Source organism: Periplaneta americana, chromosome 11, assembly GCF_040183065.1.
Source record: "Periplaneta americana isolate PAMFEO1 chromosome 11, P.americana_PAMFEO1_priV1, whole genome shotgun sequence".
Classification (NCBI taxonomy): Eukaryota; Metazoa; Arthropoda; class Insecta; order Blattodea; family Blattidae; genus Periplaneta; species Periplaneta americana.
In genome coordinates this window covers 4,286,208-4,307,301 of record NC_091127.1, presented here as the reverse complement: position 1 = coordinate 4,307,301, position 21,094 = coordinate 4,286,208, and the positions used below count along the sequence as shown (strand labels likewise).

General features: G+C 36.0%; 1 protein-coding gene across 13 annotated transcripts in view; it reads left to right on the top strand.

Moving 5' to 3' along the window:
* Positions 1 to 21,094, top strand: part of LOC138708728 (mucin-17-like) — a 462,883-nt gene that overhangs the window by 1,009 nt on the left and 440,780 nt on the right. The window lies entirely within an intron of this gene.

Below are 21,094 nucleotides of genomic sequence, written 5' to 3'. Positions count from 1 at the left end.
CATGAATGGCAAAAAACTGTGGTCCATTGGACCTGAAATAACGCCTAAACGTACCATCATTCAAATCGAAACCAGTGTCCAAAACTCGCCCTTATTTTCGTAAGATACAATGTGATTTTCAGATATTTCTGGCTTTAATTTTAGGCGTACTTCTTTTCATGAACAAAATATGTTCATGTAACTCCATTTCCTCATCATCTGAATACTCAGATTCAACATAGCGTTGGTACGTAATTTGTAAAGTACGACAATATACTTACAGGTTATATATTTAAGTATGACAATATACGTAAATACATAACCTATAATATTTCCCCCAACGAGTGATTACTATAATCAGAAAAATGCTTTTTACGTGAAGGCAGTGCATAGCTGATCATAGCGAGGTGTGATCTGTGATAGCGAGAACTCTTCAAGTGTGTTACGGGCCATATGGGCCTTGCCTTGTACACGGTACAAGTTATGCGTTTCTATGGCAACTGGTCATTTGATGGAATAGCCCCGCATGCCCAATGCTTTTTTCTTATAGATAGTAAAAAGTTTAAATAACATGAAACAATTGAATGCAATATCCTGCATTTATCACACACAAATATTTTGCACTATATTGACATTAATTTGCTGTCAATCAACTTCTTGTAGTGAAGGTCATTACAGTCTAACTGGCTTTTAAATGGGTAATCTTTCTGGTTTTAAAGTTAATAGGAGAAACTAAAGATAATTTTTTTGTTTATTAAAGGTTTGCCGGTATTGTAAACGATGCGTCATACCGATAGCACGTTAAAGGTTAAACTCTTGACATTTCTCTCCTCTCCACTACGTGTAATGGGGCGTAATGCCATGCCTAACACCTACTGCAGTGTTTCTTGTTTCTCTTGGTACCTCATGACTGTGAAATACTCCCACAATCCAGAAAGAGTTTCACTTTTTGATGTGATTAGGCTGTATCACTTCGTACAAAATTTCTTAAAAAGCAAGATTAAAAATCTGTGACGTACACAATGGTGGGACACGACTTGACGCTGTGATCTTACGTTCCAATCTTGCCTAGAGTATGAATGTGATGTCCTGTGTTGTCTCAAGTGGAGATCTAGTGTCGTGCCAGCCTCATATTACGAGAGTCCCGCAAGTTGTCATTACGGGTTGAAATTAAGAGATGATAAGAATACAATGTCTGTGAAAAAAATAAAATATGAAAGAGTAGAGTAAATGTTTCACGTGATTATGAATGTTGGAAAATAGCATTATTTTAAAATGTTTGAAGTAGCATTAAAAATAAATGGGACGTAAGTTAGGATCGTGTGGTAATAAACCTAATCGAGTGTTACAAACAAGCCATTGAGGTCGCTTGTTAGAAGTTCAGGCATTTGAAGTAGCCAATAATACAAAGGCTTGCTAATGAAAACAGAATGGAAGCGCACCAATTAACTGAGCGCCACATGAAAGCAAGCCGGTACATGAAAGTGAAAATAAAACGCCAGGCAAGCTATAAAAACCTGCTTTTAAATTTCGTAAATGCAATCTGACTTTGAAATTCGTAGAATCTAACTTGCTCTCGTAAATAAAATCAGCATCATGGGAGCGTCTTATTTTTAATTTAGCAATCCTCAAATTTACAACAATTCTATTTACGTGTCACAATATATTTACTACCCAAACCTGTGTACATCGTGAAATGAATAATTATTAACAAATAGGAAGCTATGAGTCTTCAATTTTCAAGCGATAGTCTTCTTTTTTTTATTGATTATTCAATGACGCGCTATCAACTACTAGTTATTTAGCGTCGACGGATTTGGTGATAACTAGATGAAGCTGAAGATTCAACAGGAGATAATTACCTGACATTCGTCTTACAGTTTGGGAAAACCTCGGAAAAATACCCAAGCAGAAATCGGACCCACGGTTGAATGAAACTCCGGACAAGCAAACGCGCTACCGTCTTAGCTACGCCAGTGTCGATAATCTTCTTAACTACATCATGTGACTTTTTAGGTCTAGATTAAATGAGCCGTTCATAGCAGAAGTGGTGTAAGTCAAAATTGGGTAATGAGGTTTAAAGTAAAAATTCTGTAAAATACAGCGCAAAATAGCAATTAAGATGTCCTTGCTATGCACTGGCTACTAATAGTTTAAATAAATTGAATATTAATTGCTACTTTGCGCTGTATTTTACAGAATGTTTACTTTAACCCTCATTACCCATTTTTGACTTGCGCCACTTCTGCTCTGAACGACTCAAATATAGGCCTGGTTGCAGTTCCTTAAGATTTAAACATTGTCGTCCTTTTACAGCTTCAAGTGATATCCCTTGGATTGTAACTAGTCGATTTATAGGACAGAAATAAATTGTTCACCATTTTCCTAAAAGTTAAAATTTCACGTTAAACCTTTTCAGTTTAGAACATTCTTGATTATTTCAAGTCAATTTTTAGGTTGATTTTTTTTCTAGTTTTCTCGAGACTCAATTAAACCCGAAATCTATCCTACGTGCCCTACTACTCTTGTGTATGTTTGACTTGTTTATTTAACGACGCTGTATCAACTACGAGGTTATTTAGTGTCTATAAGATTGGTGATAGCGAGATTATATCTGGCGACATGAGGCCGAGGATTCGCCATAGATTACCTGACATTTGAATAATTTTGAGGGGAAAATTGTTCCGGGGCCGGGTATCGAACCCGGGACCTTTGGTTAAACGTACCAACGCTCTACCAACTGAGCTACCCGGGAACTCTAACCTGACACCGATCCAACTTTTCCCTCTATATCCACAGACTTCAAAGTGGACTGACAACCGTCAAGCAACCAACATTGAGTGCACACTAACTCTGTGTGACTTAAATTGTGGTTTTCTGTTAACGAACAGTGACGTGTATTATGCAAATCAAGCTTTCAGGTATAACTCCCTGTAAAGTTGATTTGAATAATTTTGAGGGAAAAATTGTTCCGGGGCCAGCTATCAACATTTGTTTTATGGTTGAGGAAAACCTCGGAAAAAACCAAACCAAGTAATCAGCCCAAGCGGGAATCGAACCCGCGCATGAGCGCAACTCCGAATCGGCAGGCAAGCACCTTAGCCGACTGAGCTACGTCGATAGCTACTCTTATGTTAATGATGAAAATGTATCTCTCTACGCACAATTGAAACTCATAAATGCAAATTGGCAACAGTGTGTGTAAGTTCTACACAAATATCCTCATGTGATTGTGTGAAGTTTATGATCAGATTAGCAGAAACGATCAGTGAATTATTCATTTTCAGTTAACTTGAGACTAATGTGAAAATTTGCTCGTAAATATGAACCTCTTCTGTAAAGAAAGTTAAAGAACTTGGATGGAAATGAAATATGATGATAGGAAGTTACAGGGAGGAAATAGTGGGTGGAACAAGAAGACATGGGCGTTTCTTTTAGGTACGTATGTGGCAATACGATCACGAAAGGAAAAATAATTGTCTCTTCAACATAATGTGATTAACAAAACTCATTTGGTTCATTTACTGTTCAATAGATCTCTAATTTACCATATCAGACTTCTGTTTCACTCTCAGTTATAATTAAAACTCTATACTGACGACAAAATACATTTAAAAGGCAAATCTTACCTTGTTATGAAACGAAAATACCATATACGCTGAAATCTCGCATCATTTCACTATGAATAATAATTTGAGTAATTTGTGAAACAAGAAGACAAGAGTTTTTCTTCTCAGCTTCCAATTACTGAAATAAATGATATCACAAAATGTATCTGTTCTGCCGTAGTGTTGGCACTACTGTTATTAAGCCCCAATCTGTTGCTATGAAATCACGTGTCCCCAGAATCAGTGACTAGGTAGGCGAAAAATATTAGACTTCTAAATTTTTATTTTAAAATTAGTATTTAGTTTTTTTATCAATTACTGTAACAAAGTTTTGAAATTCACATAATTTTATTTATTTAAATCCACCACCAACAGAAGCAAGCTTCCAATTGTAGGTGGCTTACATGGATACATATACAAAATACATAATAAGAAAAAACAAAACAAACAACACAAACGAAAGAAAGAAAATGCATACCGGTAATAGATGCTAGAATATAATATTGCAGTTAATATAGTTCCAAATGTCAATATAATAATGCAAAATTATTTAAAGATTAGAGCAAAAAACATACAATACACTTATTCATAATTTAAATATCTAAGGAAATACAATTCTTTTTAATATTGTATGAAATTTTTCAACTGTTAAACTGAAATCTAATTGAGAATCACAGTTTAAAGGCAGAGAGTTGTAAGTATTACACATAACAAACAATGGAGAGTTCTTGAAGAAAACAGTTCTAGGAATTGGAATAACAAAAAGTTGCCTATGACGTAATTCTGTTATTTATTACATTGAATTGAAGGAATTTAAGAAAATCACAGTTATTGAATATGTTAACAGTCTTATAGACTATTTATTAATCGTCTAGATGTTAAAGTTTTATATTTAAATTAAAAAAGTAAATGATTATATGAAATTTGCTTGTCATAAGACGACACGTGATTTTTTTTTAATATAAATAACGTAAAACTCTTTTCTGTATCCTTTCTATTTGCATTTCTGTATTGGCATTGTACGTTACCGAAAGGAGAGTTAAAAGAAAACGTTGTGGCTAATAAATTAACCAAAAGGTATAAATAAAAGCAGTTGACATTACTTTAGCGGTTAAATTCTTAATACTGTATAATTTAAAGATGGTGTTGTATTTCCTAATAATATTAACTGAATAGTCAATGTCCAAGCAATTATATTAGCTGCCAGTTGAACAACTCGATGAATATAATAAAAATAAGTGTTATGTAGATCCACGGTTCGTCGAAGAAATAAAAGCACTAGACTTGGATATTTTAGAAAAAGAGTAGACACACATTTACTTAAAATCGTATATAAAGAAAAACGAGAGTGCAAAGTGGTGCATAGTTAAACCAAGGAAGAAATTGTTAACAAATAGAGTGGAGTATTGAACAGTTGAGAATCGGAGTGGGGATGACGGACATAGGGCATAAGTGATCGCGCTGAAATTACTGTAGAAGTCATGCATAAGTTTCCGAAATGTGTAACACTAAGGTAAGAGAAAAATAATAAAGTTGTTATTTATTTGCTATTTAAATCAAACTTTAGTTACAGATGTCGACGCTAAATTGAAATATAACTATTTGTGGAGTAACGGCCTTGGTCTACTTGCGAAAGCTTAACACGAACTTCGCCTTGAAACAAACTATGAAAAGACAGAATCGAGAAACGAATCCCTATCATTCAGGATGCAAAGTCAATCTAATACCGTAGTGAAAAATGATACAAGCATACGACTGCTAAACTTTGGCCTTATCTTCAATGTAATCACCGGATCCGAGTTTGAATCCCGAGAAGTTTAAGTTGACGTATTTAGGCTACAGTTTCTCGAGGTGTAACACTTCGTTCACATACAGTACGTTGTTAACGTTGTTTTCATTTCACCATGTCTCCATAAGTCACTGTCATCCATAACACTGTGAAGAATCGGGTGTACCAAAATTATGGCATTCTTTACATGAAATACTTCCCATTGGAAATAGGTGATGAATGAAATCTAAGGACGACAAAATCTGGAGTGTAAGAGAGCATTTATATATCTGTTTATTTTGAATGTTATATTTCTTGTCAGATCACCGCGTGGTCCAGGGATGACGAGTGGAATTGGCGCTCCGGGATTGCTTTCGAGTATAGGTTCGAATCCCGCTTTAGTTGATTACGTAGTTTGGTTTCTTCTGAGATTTTCTCTGGCTGCAAGGCGATTGTCAGATAATTCTATAGCGAATCCTCGGCCTCATTTCTCCAAATTGCCATCTATCTCCAATTCCTTAAACACTAAATTAACTCATAGTTGAACAGCGTCATCAAATAACCGATTACAATATTTCCTGTTGGTGAATTATCTGCAAAGCTTACTTAAACTTTCATCCATATGAAATTGGGTGAGAATGAACACATCGCAAAGCCTTAAATGAAAACAAAATACATGGTGTCATTCGACAAAAGGAAAACCATATGATTTCACTGATATTGGACAAGAACTGCATTCATTAGAGCATTTTGAGTGTTGAAAATTGAAAAATCGAGAAAACGATATCAAAGTACAGCATCCAGCCTATATGATATGATATGATATGATATGATATGATATGATATGATATGATATGATATGATATGATATGATATATGATATGATATGATATGATATGATATTATATGATATGATATGATATATGATATGATATATGATATGATATGATATGATATGATATGATATGATATGATATATGATATGATATGATATATGATATGATATATGATATGATATGATATGACATGACATGACATGACATGACATGACATGACATGACATGACATGACATGACATGACATGACATGACATGACATATGATATGATATGATATGATATGATATGATATGATATGATATGATATGATATGATATGATATGATATATGATATGATATGATATATGATATGATATGATATGATATGATATGATATGATATGATATGATATGATATATGATATGATATGATATGATATGATATGATATGATATGATATGATATGATATGATATGATATGATATGATATGATATATGATATGATATGATATGATATGATATGATATGATATGATATGATATGATATATGATATGATATATGATATGATATGATATGATATGATATGATATGATATGATATGATATGATATATGATATGATATGATATGATATGACATGACATGACATGACATGACATGACATGACATGACATGACATGACATGACATGACATGACATGACATGACATGACATGACATGACATGACATGACATGACATGACATGACATATGATATGATATGATATGATATGATATGATATGATATGATATGATATGATATGATATGACACGATATGACATGATGAGATATTATACTTTGATGGGCGATCATAAGAGTACAAGTCAAAAAATCTTATTTTACAGGAAAGCAAAAAAAACTGTTTAACATCGTACATGATTTTGAAGATACTGTTATGTGTATCAGAGAATGCGGCGTTCTTCAGCAGGTTTTGACTTGTACTCTTTTTACCAGACATAGATATCGAGCTGATGATGACGAACTGTACATATCTCAATTTCGCCAAAAATTGACTTGTACTCTTATGATCCCCCATCAAAAGGAGAGAGTTGGGTAGTATCGGATATCGGGTAATATCGGACAGTGCTTTTTTTCATCTGCCACCAGATGGTAGTACCTGAATTACATGGTTACGTTTCTGTATGCGACATCACAGAAACGTAACCATGTTATTCAGGTACTATCATCTGGTAGTAGATGAAAGAAACTCACTGTCCGATATTACCCGATGTCCGATACTACCTAACTCTCCCCTACACTATCGATATCCTTCCTTCTTATACAGATCTTTTATTTATTTTATTGGGTTATTTTACGACGCTGTATCAACATCTAGGTTATTTAGCGTCTGAATGATATGAAGGTGATAATCCCGGTGAAATGATTCCGGGGTCCAGCACCGAAAGTTACCCAGCATTTGCTCGTATTGGGTTGAGGGAAAACCCCGGAAAAAATCTCAACCAGGTAACTTGCCCCGACCAGGATTCGAACCCGGGCCACCTGGTTTCGAAGCCAGACGCGCTGACCGTTACTCCACATGTGGAGTGGACATACAGGTCTACCACACACATTTTTCTGCTATATAACAGTACGAAATATGAACTGAATGAAAAGTAAAATTAATTAAAATGGAAAAAAAAGTCTGTCAGAATGATATCTGAGCGTCAGTTTAAAGGGCTCAACTGCACGCACTCGCTGGTCTCTTTAAATCCGTCCTGTAGGTTTTTAAATTGTCATAGGGCCAAAATAAGCACAGATTTAGAAAACTGAAACATTATTTTATTTTTTAGAGTTGAAAACAGCTTCTTGTATATGCGGATGACGTGAATTTGTTACGAGAAAATCCACAAACAATTAGGGAAAACGCGGAAATTCTAGTTAAAGCAAGTAAAACGATAGGGTTGGAAGTAAATCCCGAAAAGACTAAGTATATGATTATGTCTCGTGACCAGAATATTGTACGAAATGGAACTATAAAAATTGGAGATTTATCCTTCGAAGAAGTAGAAAAATTCAAATATCTTGGAGCAACAGTAACAAATATAAATGACACTCGGGAGGAAATTAAACACAGAATAAATATGGGAAATGCCTGTTATTATTCGGTTGAGTAGCTTTTATCATCCAGTCTGCTGTCAAAAAATTTGAAAGTTAGAATTTATAAAACAGTTATACTACCGGTTGTTCTGTATGGCTGTGAAACTTGGACTCTCACTCTGAGAGAGGAACATAGGTTAAGGGTGTTTGAGAATAAAGTTTTTAGGAAAATATTTGGAGCTAAGAGGGATGAAGTTACAGGAAAATGGAGAAAGTTACACAACACAGAACTGCACGCATTGTATTCTTCACCTGACATAATTAGGAACATTAAATCCAGACGTTTGAGATGGGCAGGGCATGTAGCACGTATGGGCGAATCCAGAAATGCATACAGAGTGTTAGTTGGGAGGCCGGAGGGAAAAAGACCTTTGGGGAGGCCGAGACGTAGATGGGAGGATAATACTAAAATGGATTTGGGGGAGGTGGGATATGATGGTAGAGACTGGATTAATCTTGCTCAAGATAGGGACCAATGGCGGGCTTATGTGAAGGCGGCAATGAACCTCCGGGTTCCTTAAAAGCCAGTAAGTAAAATGGATTTTTTAATTTTCACCTATCCAGAGCCTTAACCATTCAAGCACTAGAATATTACACTATCAAGACAGGCGGCGGAACCCCCTAAAGTTGTGAGCACGTTGCTGCATCTTCGCGTAATAAGAACAGAATATCATACTGACGATAAACGCATGTCGGAGGAGGAATTCGATCCAACAACCTTAGCGTCCACATACATTCAAGCCGCTCACCACTTTATTGTCGGCTGTATTCAAATACCTTTTAAAAACTGATCGCTCGTGCTACCCTCAACTGTTTCGATTCAAGAACGTGACGTATCCTGCAATGACATTATTATTGTTGCCTGCAGAGTCATGACTGCTTTCGTGAACGTGCGCGAATGACACTTGGCCAACTTCTAGTTTGGCAGGTCTGATAAATGTCCCCGATCTTCAAGCATTGTATTACGACCGGTGTGTAATCCCATGTTTGTACTACTGATCATTTTTCAAATCTTGTACAGCCACCGAATCAGCCCCTGTTAAGAAAACACGCAACCATCATGTCAGCAACGTGCACGCCGGGTCTCGTGTTTGTGAACGTAACTGTGTTATGTGATTGCCCCCATTTGTTTTGTGTCCGCCGGTTTTATACTGGATTGGGCAAGTGGTGACTTTTGCAGGAGTGACGATTTCCGTTTTAAGACAGACCTGATCTGGCTTTTAAATGTGTATTAATTGGTAAACTCTGACACGAACACAAATTGCCATTTAGCATTTTTATATCGAAGTCCCGACAGTAGGCTATACATAGTAATATCTTAATTGATCACCCCTATTACGTGCCAATCCTTTGCTTGAGGTTCTGGCTGATATGTACATCTACATATTATCTGCCAGTACATCTCACTTGACGATATGCGTCAGAGGAAGAACAATTATTGTTTGTATGCATCTGAAGTCTGACTAGTGTAACATGTAGCTAATCAGCGATTTATTCAATGGAGGTGGAAAGGAACTGACTGGTTTGAGGTCAATTTTCCGAAACCAACTTTCCGAATGTCTTTTTTTTTCCGAATTCCTCATTTCCGAAAGACCATTTTTCCGAATTCTTCATTTTCGAATGACCATTTTTCCGAATTCTTCATTTTCGAATGACCATTTTTCCGAATGAACATTTTTGCGAATTCCTCATTTCCGAATGACCATTTTTCCAAATGAACATTTTTCCGAATTCCTCATTTCCGAATGACCATTTTTCCGAATTTTTCATTACCGAATGACCATTTTTCCGAATTTATCATTTCTGAATGAACATTTTTCCGAATTTCTCGTTTTCGAATGACCATTTTTCCGAATTCCTCATTTCCGAATGACCATTTTTCCGAATGAACATTTTTGCGAATTCCTCATTTCCGAATGATCATTTTTCCGAATTCCTCATTACCGAATGACCATTTTTCCGAATTCCTCATTCCCGAATGACCATTTTTTCGAATTCCTCATTTCCGAATGACCATTTTTCCAAATGAACATTTTTCCGAATTCCTCATCCGAATGACCATTTTTCCGAATTCCTCATTATCGAATGACCATTTTTCCGAATTCCTCATTTCCGAATGATCATTTTTCCGAATTCCTCATTTCCGAATGACCATTTTTCCGAATTCCTCATTTCCGAATGAACATTTTCCGAAATTCCTCATTTCCGAATGACCATTTTTTCGAATTCCTCATTTCCGAATGACCATTTTTCCGAATTCCTCATTTCCGAATGAACATTTTCCGAAATTCCTCATTCCCGAATGACCATTTTTTCGAATTCCTCATTTCCGAATGACCATTTTTCCAAATGAACATTTTTCCGAATTCCTCATCCGAATGACCATTTTTCCGAATTCCTCATTATCGAATGACCATTTTTCCGAATTCCTCATTTCCGAATGATCATTTTTCCGAATTCCTCATTTCCGAATGACCATTTTTCCGAATTCCTCATTTCCGAATGAACATTTTCCGAAATTCCTCATTTCCGAATGACCATTTTTCATAGGACCTTTTTTTCGGAAATCAAGAATATTAACTGAAATAATTAGGTTAAGAACACATTAAATTTATCGCGATTTTACACTTAAAATTGGACTTACTGTATTACAACTCATGGCCGGTATTTCATGCCTTTTCAGAAGCTAAAATTGTACCTAATAAAATTCTTCTTAAGTACTGAAGACGGCAGTTTTCTTCCTTGTTTATTTCGTATTCCAGTGTTTTTACCCTGATTCTGTTTTGTACTGCTATCTGGAATTTCTTCAAGTTCGTCTAAGGATGAGGGATTTCTCCGTTGCTCTAGCCTTCTTACTCTTCTTAAAGATTTTTTTTAAACTTTCCCTTTCAGGCATTAAACAAAGGACACTTGAAGGCATTTGATGTAATGCGTTCCTTAAAATCTGCCCTGGATGAAGCTCTGAGTGATTCTGGCCGTTCGTTTCAAGTACTTTTCACCAACTCTGCAACTTTTTTATTTATTGTGTATGTTCCCTAGTTACTTGCCTTCTAACGTACTGCCTGCAATACCTATTTACTTTACGACCCAGCTACGTCTGTAGCTAGGCCCTTTCCTAACCGACAGTACTGGCTGACTACACTGAAGCTCACTGAGTATCTAGGTTTCCACTCTGTCATTTAGCTCCAGCAACACATTTCTTTGTATTGTCGGACCATCGAATCTATGCCCCTTCAGCGCTGTCGTCGTTCTTGGAAAAGTTAACGCCTCTACTCAACCCATTCCACCCGTTTCTCTCCCACTACGTCAAACAGCAGGCCACGAACCTTGCCGAATAGGGATGTTGCCAAACTTCCGTCAAACAGTGTCGTGTCTCTTGAATATTGCTTATAATACTGTAAGGTTAATTATTACTTATTCATAATTTAATTTAAGTAGGTCTAATGACGCTGATTGACTTATGCAAAATGCTATTAGTTGCTTAATAATATTTCTTTCACCACCCCGTGCTACAGTGTTCATGTTGAGTTGACAACACTGGACTGCAAGTGCAAATAAACTGTCCCGCAAGAAGGCTCAAAATTGTGAGTAGTGGGGGAGAGAAAGAGACAGGGATAGAAAAGAGAGAAATAGGACTACAGGGAGAGAAATCAATTGCCGAGGCTGAAAAGGAATTAAGGTTCAGTTCGCATATCTTACGGGGGCACAGATCCGATGGTCCGACTATATCAACTCCTCTTCTGCTAACAACGCCATATCATCAGTAAATCTTATGCACTTTGTTCTTCTTCCTCCTACTATCACTCCTCTCATGTTCTGAAAACAGTTCTTCACCAAATCCTCCAAGTAGATGTTGAACAGGGTAGTTGATAAAGAGCTTCCTTGTCGTACTCCTCTCCCTATTTCACTTCCTTCTGACATGTCTTCTCGTATCCTGACTTTGACTCGTTGTTTCATATAAAAGTTACTTCTTATTTTTCTTCTTCTTCTTCCTCTCTTTAAATATTATATGGCCTGTTAAGATCTCACAGTTTAATTTTCAATCCAGCGCTTCTTTGGACGACAGAGAGATCTCTTCCCGTTTGGACGATAGTGGAGCATGACTTTTGGGATTCTATCTCTACGCATGCGATGCAGATGATTTATTGAGTTGTTTCGATAATGTTTTACTTGGTTAATTACAGGTTCTAATTGTAATTCTTCCATTACATCTTCATTGCGTTTGTGATCCCATTTCGTATATCCCGCTGTATATCTCATAAATTTCATTTCATTGGCCGTTATTCTGCTTTCGTCTTTCTTCCTCAATGTCCATGCCTCACTACCGTAACAAAGTACAGGTCTCGCCAAGGTCTTGTAAAGGCGAATTCTAGTATGCCTTTGTACTAGGGAAGGTTTCATAATGTTGTTAATTATTCCCATTCTTTCGGTGTATTTAGAAATTTTCTGTGAGACGTCTACTTCATTGAAAAAAGATAATGTGTATCCGAGATATGTAAAATAATTTACGCTTTCTAATATTTTTGAATCTAAACATATTTTACTAGGCACAGGATATTTTCCGCAGAAGGCCATAATTTTAGTTTTTTCTTTATTGATTTTCATGGCATATTTAATTCCAATTAAAGGTTACTTGTATTTCTAAAATGCAGGTAGAAGGTCATTGATGGAAACGAAGGAGAATCGGATCCCGATATAGCTCAGTTAGTTAAGAGCACTCAGCGCGCCAACCTGAGGAGTCCTGGGTTCGATTCCCAGTGCCGAAACAAATTTTTCTCCATCAATAGTAGCACGCTGTAGAGATGAGCCACCATGCATGTGCTTCCTGTGCTGAGCGTGTAGAATGTTAAACATTCTCTCATGAAAGGATTTAAGTAGTACATATGAATATTATTACAGGGTATTAAGTCGTTAGCTATCTTGTTGCAGTAACTACAAATTAAATTAGAGATCTACATGACATTGAGCTTCCTGGCTGCAAAATCATGTCACACGTCCATAAATTACGAAGCATGTTTACATAATTACGTAATTTAAGTAGTTACGTTGGTAATTAAGCCCTGGGGATGGATGCAGATATGCCATATGTTTTGTTTTCTATTAAGCTTCTATGACTCATGTAGCCTTTTATATAAAGACCTTGGTTCAGAAGCGTAGTAATTTCCCTTTAAATATTGACATTCCGTGGCGTAAATAAGTGTTCACAATGCCTTGATTCAAAGAATCAAGATACTTACTCAACACAGTGACTAGCTACTGACTGGATTCATGCTCCTGCCTATTGATTACTAAGGTATCCTTATACAGGGTGAATCGTAAGTAATGTCGTTCATTTCAGGAGGTTATTCTTTGTGATACTTCAAACGAAAAAATTTTTCATACGATTTTGTTCGTTTTTCCTTCCTTTTCGAGAGATAAAAATTGTTTTACTTGAAACATTTCATTGCGTGTTTGGAGAAAGCTATTGATTTAATGTCCAATAGGCCTATGCTCAGTCAATTTAAGAGAGCGCTTGTTATTATTCGGTTGAGAAGCTTTTGCCATCCAGTCTGCTCTCAAAAAAAACTTAAGGTTATAATTTGTAGAACAGTTACATTACCGGTTGTTCTGTACGGTTGTGAAACTTGGACCCTCACTTTAAGAGAGGGTATTCGAGAATAAGGTGCTTAAGAAAATATTTGGGGCTAAGAGGGATGAAGTTACAGGAGAATAGAGAAACTTACACAACGCAATTGTATTCTTCACCTGGCATAATTAGGAACATTAAATCCAGACGTCTGAGATGGACAGGGCATGTAGTACGTATGGGCGGATCCAGAAATGCATATAGGCAGGTCGGAAGGAAAAAGACCTTTGGGGAGGCCGAGACGTAGATGGGAGGATAATATTAAAATGGATTTGAGAGATGTGGGATATGATGGTAGGGACTGGATTAATCTTGCTTAGGATAGGGACCGATGGCGGGCTTATGTGATGGCGGCAATGAACCTCCGGGTTCTCTAAAAGCCAGTAAGTAAGGAAGTAAGTGTATTATGATAAATGATTGAAAGAATTTTAGTTTTGTCTTTAAATATGCATAAATTTGATCCGAACAAATGTAACTTTTCGTTTTGCAAGGGGATTTTAAAATGTAAATTTGTTCGAATTAATTTCTACACATTTAAAGAATAAAACTAAAATTCTTTTAATCATTTATTATCATAATACAATGTGGATTACTGTTTGGATTATCGCTCATCAGGGCTGAGAAGTGGGTTTGAGGCTAGCAGCCAGCTGGTCGTCCTTGGTCCTCATGAAGTATCGCGCTACGGATTGATTGATTGATTATCTATCTGTCTATCTATCTGTCTATCTATCTATCTATCTATCTATCTATCTATCTATCTATCTATCTATCTATCTATCTATCTATCTATCTATCTATCTATCTATCTATCTATCTATCTATCTATCTATCTATCTATCTATCTATCTATCTATCTATCTATCTATCTATCTATCTATCTATCTATCTATCTATCTATCTATCTATCTATCTATCTATCTATCTATCTATCTATCTATCTATCTATCTATCTATCTATCTATCTATCTCTCTGTCTGTCTGTCTGTCTGTCTGTCTGTCTATCCATCCTATCTATCTATCTATCTATCTATCTATCTATCTATCTATCTATCTATCTATCTATCTATCTATCTATCTATCTATCTATCTATCTATCTATCTATCTATCTATCTATCTATCTATCTATCTATCTATCTATATCTGTCTGCCTGCCTGCCTGCCTGCCTGCCTGCCTGCCTGCCTGCCTGCCTGCCTGCCTGCCTGTCTGCCTGTCTATCTATCTATCTATCTATCTATCTATCTATCTATCTATCTATCTATCTATCTATCTATCTATCTATCTATCGATTTGTTTATTTATTTAAATTTAGACTTGCATAATTTTTTTCATTGGTGTAAATATGTGATATTTGTTTAAATTTCGTTATTTAATATATTTTATTAGTTTCACCGAAACTCCGTAGTGTTATTAGTGTAGACCAGGGCTGGGCACCAAGAGCGAATTCTACTCTCTCACGGGGAGCCATATGACTTCTCTTCAACCCCTTTCTTCCCCGCCGAACACCGCGCAGCGTTGATCCTGTGACGGATGAATATTAAGCGTTCCCGTTTAGACCTTGGATTCGCTCCCGGCGCCCAGTCCTGGTGTAGACTGACCCAGCCAAATGATCACATGTTAATGTTTATACAAATGCCCCACCCATTTACTCCATCAAGTTGTTTCAAACTCAACAGTCATTCTAACTTTGACGCGAGGAGTATTCCTCCATCTGAAGGTCCAATATTTTTAACGATGAATTAAAGAACAAGATGTATGAAGGTACTTGAAATTCGGCATGCGAAGAGCACATATGAACTTCGTTTCAAAATGGCGTACCTTCATAGAAACGGTTAATCCTTAGTGCAGGTTTTATACTTAGCAATGCTTCGTTCAAATACTGGAAAGATCAAATGAAATGTACTGTATAGCGGACAAAGACGATGTTGAGACATATTCTGTCAGAGTAGCTTAATTTCTGTTGTAACCATATCATTATCTCCATCAACATCATCACCATCAACATCATCATCTTCATAATCACTTTCTTCATCATCATGATCCATTAAGAGGAAATGAATGGCATCACAGTTTAATAAGCAGACGGTTGTACTCACACAAAGTCGTTCCATATGTGTTTCTGCCCATCTGTCTGTATTTAACGTCGGATCTGACCACAACTTGACCTTGTGTGAGCTTCAGTGTTTACCAGAGTTCTGCTTCATGTGGACTTTTGTCACATTCTGTACAGTAAACACTTTAATCTCGTGTGCAATTTTTCTTAATGGACACAGAACAAATCAGTTCAAGGCTCCTGCATCGCGTGCTGCCCAGCTAATCTGATTGACTGGGGATCCTTAATGACGCTGATGATGTGCAGGTTCTGCTCTAACAGTAGGTGCATGCAGGGCCAATTAAATCAAACAGGCGTGTCGATATTTTATCATGCCCAACATGTAAACGGAGATGTGGAATAGCTGTTAAGCGTAGACGGTCTGCCCACATATCTCCAAGAATTCCAAGTATCTTCTTGCAATCTTGGTGGCGAGAACAGTTGGCTCCAGCACTTCCTTGTATTGACGATACTACTCTACCGGTACTACTATTGCTACTGCTACTGCTGCCACAGAATTGCTAACTTACTGTTTCAGCTATTACTATTTCCACAAAATCTGCTCCTACTTCAGCTACCACTTATACCTCTGAAGTTACTTCTACACAAACCTCTTCTATTTCTACAACAATCTCTTTCACCTCTACAATAAAATCTTGTAGTTGTATAGACAACCTTTCTATTTCTACAACAACCTTTTATAATTCTAGATTAAAGTTTTGTACTTCTACAACTGTATCTTATTTCGATATGAAACTCTTCCACTTCTAGAGCCTCGTCTACTTCAACAACCTCTTCTATTTCTACAATAATGCCTTTTACTTCTACAATAAACTCTTATATTTCTGATTGTCCAGAAACCTTTTCTACTTCAACAACCCCTTCTATTTCTACAACAATGCCTTTTACTTCTCCAATAAACTCTTATATTTCTGATTGTACAGAAACCTTTTCTACTTCAACAACCCCTTCTATTTCTACAACAATGCCTCTTACTTCTGCAATAAACTCTTATATTTCTGATTGTACAGAAACCTTTTCTACTTCAACAACCCCTTCTATTTCTACAACAATGCCTTTTACTTCTGCAATAAACTCTTATATTTCTGATTGTACAGAAACCTTTTCTACTTCAACAACCCCTTCTATTTCTACAACAATGCCTTTTACTTCTGCAATAAACTCTTATATTTCTGATTGTACAGAAACCTTTTCTACTTCAACAACCCCTTCTATTTCTACAACAATGCCTTTTACTTCTGCAAGAAACTCTTATATTTCTAATTGTACAGAAACCCTTTCTACTTCAACAACCTCTTCAATTTTTACAACAATCCTTTTTCCTTCTAAAATAAACTCTTATATTTTTAATTGTACAGAAACTCTTTCTACTTCAATAACCTCTTCTATTTCCACAATGCCTTTTACTTCTACAATAAACTCTTATATTTCTAATTGTACAGAAACCTTTTCTACTTCAACAACCTCTTCTACTTCTACAACAACCTCTTCTATTTTGACAACAGTCCCTTTTACTTTTACAAAAAACTCATATTCTCCTAATTCTACAGAACTCTTTTCTACTCCAACAACCTCTTCTGCTTCTACAACATTATTTTCTATTTCTACAACAATCTTTATTACTTTTACAATAAACTTTTGTATTTTAATTCTACAGCAAAGTTTTCTTTTTCTACAACAGCTTCTTCTAATTCTGAAACAACTTATTGTACTTCTACAACAATCTCTTTCATTCTTACAACAGCCTCTTTTACTTTCATAATAAGCTCTCCTATTTCCACACCAACCTATTCTACTTCTGAAACAATATCTTCTGCTTCTGAAACAACCTCTTCTATTTCTGAAACTAGATCTTCTACTTCTAAAACATCTCTTTCTAAAAACAATCTCTTTTATTTCTGAAACAAGCAATTCTAGCTGTTAAACAGCTAATTCTACTCATGAAACAATCAATTATATTTCTACAAAAACCTCTTCTGTTTCTACAAAAAATTTTGTTATTACTGTAATATCTGCAGTGTTGCATTGTACAGTTAGTGGACTTTATAAGCACTAAGATACTTTCTGTTACGTAGTTGTAGTATTTCAATAGTATTTCAATAATTACTTCTACATGGCATTTGCTGTTATTCTTGGTATTCATAAATTAGTTTCTGTTTGAAGTCTTATGAATTACTGTTATTCTCATGCATGTTTCTTCTCACATTCTAAAAATAACTTGAAAATAAAGTAAGAGTATTTACTGTATATAATAAGCGAATTTATATATTTATATCTGATAGCTAAGGCACTTTTATTGTCATAAGTGCAACTCTAAACCTATCTGTATTATTACAACTAATATGATTACTACATCTGAGCTCCTACAGTTCTTAAAAGATTTTGCTAAGCGATATACTGTTTTCCTTTTATCGATCTAGCACAAGACGAAAATATGTTCGATCTCCCGTGAAATGGAGCCAGTAATGATTAGATTTCATTATCTGGCTTCCATGCAGCATTGAAGTTGCGTCGTCTAACTTTTGTATTTCACTTCCGACACTGTCTTACAAGCACAATGTTTCTTTACCAACCTTTTGATTTTTTATCTTTTTATTTCTCTTGTCAACTTGATGTCATTGTCACAAAACTTAATTAACCAGTAGAATCTCTGTCTTCATTTTCCATCTCAGAAAAGTCCAGCTGTAGCTCAGTCAGCTGACGGTTCTCTGACTGTCAGGACCGGGATTTGATCCTGTTCCATTTACGAAGTAAAGGCGGCTATGGGGCAAGTTTCCCCAAAATAATGCTCTCCCTACCATTATTACACCTTTACCATCGAATTCATTGTTTTTAAGTTCCTCTGACGTTGAAAAGGGACGTTAAATACTAAATATCATTTCGATATCTCGTATAACTTATAATAAAAATAATTTTCTCACATTTTATTGAAAAGCAGTCATCTTGAGTTTCTTACTAATTTACTCTTATGTAATTGTCTTTGGAAAAATTCAAATATCTGGGAGCAACAGTAACAAATATAAATGATACTCGGGAGGAAACTAAACACACAATAAATATGCGAAATGCCTGTTATTATTCGATTGAGAAGCTTTTGTGATCTAGTCTACTGTCAAAAATCTGAAAGTTAGAATTTATAAAACAGTTATATTACCGGTTGTTCTGTATGGTTGTGAAACTTGGACTCTCACTTTGAGAGAGGAACATTGGTTAAGGGTGTTTGAGAATAAGGTGCTTAGGAAAATATTTGGGGCTAAGAGGGATGAAGTTACAGGAGAATGGAGAAAGTTACACAACGCAGAACTGCACGCATTGTATTCTTCACCTGATATAATTAGGAACATTAAATCCAGATGTTTGAGATGGGCAGGACATGTAGCACGTATGAGCGAATCCAGAAATGTATATAGAGTGTTAGTTGGAAGGCCGGAGGGAAAAAGACCTTTGGGGAGGCCAAGACGTAGAATGGAAAGATAATATTAAAATGGATTTGAGGGAGGTGGGATATGATGGTAGAGACTGGATTGATTTTGCTCAGGATAGGGACCAATGGCGGGTTTATGTAAGGGCGGCAATGAACCTCCGGGTTCCTTAAAAGCCAGGAAGTAAGTAAATAGGTAAGTAATTCTCCTTGTTCCTTGTTGTTATTTTTTGTCTACCATCTCCTTGTCTCCATTTCTTCGTCTGCCAGACTTCTTCTTCCCTGCGAAATTTGCCGCGACGTACGTTCACTTTCCTCCCTTCAGCCATTCTGCTTTAAATGCGAAGCCATAACTCCTCGTCCTACCATTCTTGTTTTTAATGTATTCACGTCAACTTTCTCCCATAAATTGTTACGTTGTTGTCTCTACCCTTGCTTGAACTTTTAGCTCTTTGATTAAGAAAATAATTCAATTGAAATGTTCAGTGGATCCAATGACTCGCTTAATCCTTGGAGTTATATTGATTTCAGTTCCTAAGTCTTCTATATGACGTTGTTAGGTCTTTATTGCCAGAGGTACTATCAATTCAGCTCCGAAATCCTGTGAGGTGAAGTGAGGGCCAGAAGGAAATGCGCCAAGAAGTAAAGGCCCATTCACAAGATTGGTAGATGGATTCTAAGCTATTCGTTGATCTGTATAAGAGACACTTCACGACTCTCTCAAAAATATTATTTCGATTGCTCTAAAATCTATTCTTGCCTTCTTATTTGACTGTATACGTTTATTCCAGAATATATCTTCACTAAATCAGATCTTACAATTCCGTATAGTAGTTTAGTATTTATATCATTTGTCTGAAAAGCTTAATTATTATGAACATCTTTCCATTCTCACATAATATATCACGACACAGATAATTAAATTCTCATGCTTTTCCAAAATATTAAGTTACTATAATTTATAGGACCCTGCCAAAAATGTCATTATTTTGAATTTTTTCAGTGATGTTTACAGTTCAATATCTTTTAAATGTTATGTTTTATTTAACGACGCTCGCAACTGCAGAGGTTATATCAGCGTCGCCGGATGTGCCGGAATTTTGTCCCGCAGGAGTTCTTTTACATGCCAGTAAATCTACTGACATGAGCCTGTCGCATTTAAGCACACTTAAATGCCATCGACCTAGCCCGGGATCGAACCCGCAACCTTGGGCATAGAAGGCCAGCGCTATACCAACTTGCCAACCAGGTCGACTCAATATCTTTTACAAAATTGTTGTAATGTATATACTTTCACATGGATATCATAGTTCATTGCAACGCATCAATACGTAAATAATATTATTACTAGTATGTCAAGTACAATGAAATATTTAGATATATTAATGATAATAAATTAGAATTGCAATTTGTAAGTTTCATAGCTAATCACTGGAAACTAGAGATGGCCGATATTTCACAAACCGATATTTTGTCACAGGTATTTTTTTGTCATAGGTAAACCTGTGAAATATCTGTGACAAAATATCGCTATCGAAATCTGCTCCGTATTCAGTACTCTGTCACCGTTGCAACGTCTGTGACTGATATTTTCTCCTCCACGTCGTGGGTTTGCGCATGCGCATGATA